The sequence below is a fragment of the Musa acuminata genome, unplaced genomic scaffold (genome assembly GCF_036884655.1).
Source record: "Musa acuminata AAA Group cultivar baxijiao unplaced genomic scaffold, Cavendish_Baxijiao_AAA HiC_scaffold_579, whole genome shotgun sequence".
NCBI lineage: Eukaryota > Viridiplantae > Streptophyta > Magnoliopsida > Zingiberales > Musaceae > Musa > Musa acuminata.
The window spans coordinates 52,501-55,000 of record NW_027020818.1 but is presented as its reverse complement, the minus strand read 5'-3'; positions in this window follow the sequence as shown (position 1 = coordinate 55,000).

Genomic DNA, 2,500 nt, shown 5'->3' with positions numbered 1-2,500 from the left:
CCGCTCGCCGCTCGCTCGCGCAGCCAAAAATGACCAGTTTTGGCCCGTTTTTGGGCTGTTTTGGCCTGTTTATGGTCCGTTCTTGCGTGGTGCGGTGACCGTCGTGAGCGGAGCAAAACGTCAGCCATCTCAGCACCCTGGAACCCCCCGGGTGGCACAGGGCTGGATGGGGCTTTCGTATATAGCAGGGACGGTGCTGCCTCTCGCTTCGCTCGCTGTCCGCCGCTCGCCGCTCGCTCGCGCAGCCAAAAATGGCCAGTTTTGGCCCGTTTTTGGGCCGTTTTGGCCAGTTTTTGGCCTGTTCTTGCATTGCGCGGTGACCGTCGAGAGCGGAGCAAAACGTCAGCCATCTCAGCACCCTGGAACCCCCCGGGTGGCACAGGGCTGGATGGGGCTTTCGTATAGCAGGGACGGTGCTGCCTCTCGCTTCGCTCGCTGTCCGCCGCTCGCCGCTCGCTCGTGCAGCCAAAAATGGCCAGTTTTGGCCCGTTTTTGGGCCGTTTTGGCCAGTTTTTGGCCTGTTCTTGCATTGCGCGGTGACCGTCGAGAGCGGAGCAAAACGTCAGCCATCTCAGCACCCTGGAACCCCCCGGGTGGCACAGGGCTGGATGGGGCTTTCGTATAGCAGGGACGGTGCTGCCTCTCGCTTCGCTCGCTGTCCGCCGCTCGCCGCTCGCTCGTGCAGCCAAAAATGGCCAGTTTTGGCCCGTTTTTGGGCCGTTTTGGCCAGTTTTTGGCCTGTTCTTGCATTGCGCGGTGACCGTCGAGAGCGGAGCAAAACGTCAGCCATCTCAGCACCCTGGAACCCCCCGGGTGGCACAGGGCTGGATGGGGCTTTCGTATAGCAGGGACGGTGCTGCCTCTCGCTTCGCTCGCTGTCCGCCGCTCGCCGCTCGCTCGTGCAGCCAAAAATGGCCAGTTTTGGCCCGTTTTTGGGCCGTTTTGGCCAGTTTTTGGCCTGTTCTTGCATTGCGCGGTGACCGTCGAGAGCGGAGCAAAACGTCAGCCATCTCAGCACCCTGGAACCCCCCGGGTGGCACAGGGCTGGATGGGGCTTTCGTATAGCAGGGACGGTGCTGCCTCTCGCTTCGCTCGCTGTCCGCCGCTCGCCGCTCGCTCGTGCAGCCAAAAATGGCCAGTTTTGGCCCGTTTTTGGGCCGTTTTGGCCAGTTTTTGGCCTGTTCTTGCATTGCGCGGTGACCGTCGAGAGCGGAGCAAAACGTCAGCCATCTCAGCACCCTGGAACCCCCCGGGTGGCACAGGGCTGGATGGGGCTTTCGTATAGCAGGGACGGTGCTGCCTCTCGCTTCGCTCGCTGTCCGCCGCTCGCCGCTCGCTCGCGCAGCCAAAAATGGCCAGTTTTGGCCCGTTTTTGGGCCGTTTTGGCCAGTTTTTGGCCTGTTCTTGCATTGCGCGGTGACCGTCGAGAGCGGAGCAAAACGTCAGCCATCTCAGCACCCTGGAACCCCCCGGGTGGCACAGGGCTGGATGGGGCTTTCGTATAGCAGGGACGGTGCTGCCTCTCGCTTCGCTCGCTGTCCGCCGCTCGCCGCTCGCGCAGCCAAAAATGGCCAGTTTTGGCCCGTTTTTGGGCCGTTTTGGCCAGTTTTTGGCCTGTTCTTGCATTGCGCGGTGACCGTCGAGAGCGGAGCAAAACGTCAGCCATCTCAGCACCCTGGAACCCCCCGGGTGGCACAGGGCTGGATGGGGCTTTCGTATAGCAGGGACGGTGCTGCCTCTCGCTTCGCTCGCTGTTCGCCGCTCGCCGCTCGCTCGCGCAGCCAAAAATGGCCAGTTTTGGCCCGTTTTTGGGCTGTTTTGGCCAGTTTTTGGCCTGTTCTTGCGTGGTGCGGTGACCGTCGTGAGCGGAGCAAAACGTCAGCCATCTCAGCACCCTGGAACCCCCCGGGTGGCACAGGGCTGGATGGGGCTTTCGTATAGCAGGGACGGTGCTGCCTCTCGCTTCGCTCGCTGTTCGCCGCTCGCCGCTCGCTCGCGCAGCCAAAAATGGCCAGTTTTGGCCCGTTTTTGGGCTGTTTTGGCCTGTTTTTGGGCTGTTCTTGTGTGGCGCGGTGACCGTCGTGAGCGGAGCAAAATGTCAGCCATCTCAGCACCCTGGAACCCCCCGGGTGGCACAGGGCTGGATGGGGCTTTCGTATAGCAGGGACGGTGCTGCCTCGCGCTTCGCTCGCTGTTCGCCGCTCTCCGCTCGCTCGCGCAGCAAAAAATGGCCAGTTTTGGCCCGTTTTTGGGCTGTTTTGGCCAGTTTTTGGCCTGTTCTTGCGTGCCGCGGCGACCGTCGTGAGCGGAGCAAAACGTCAGCCATCTCAGCACCCTGGAACCCCCCGGGTGGCACAGGGCTGGATGGGGCTTTCGTATAGCAGGGACGGTGCTGCCTCTCGCTTCGCTCGCTGTCCGCCGCTCGCTGCTCGCTCGCGCAGCCAAAAATGGCCAGTTTTGGCCCGTTTTTGGGCTGTTTTGGCCTGTTTTTGGGCTGTTC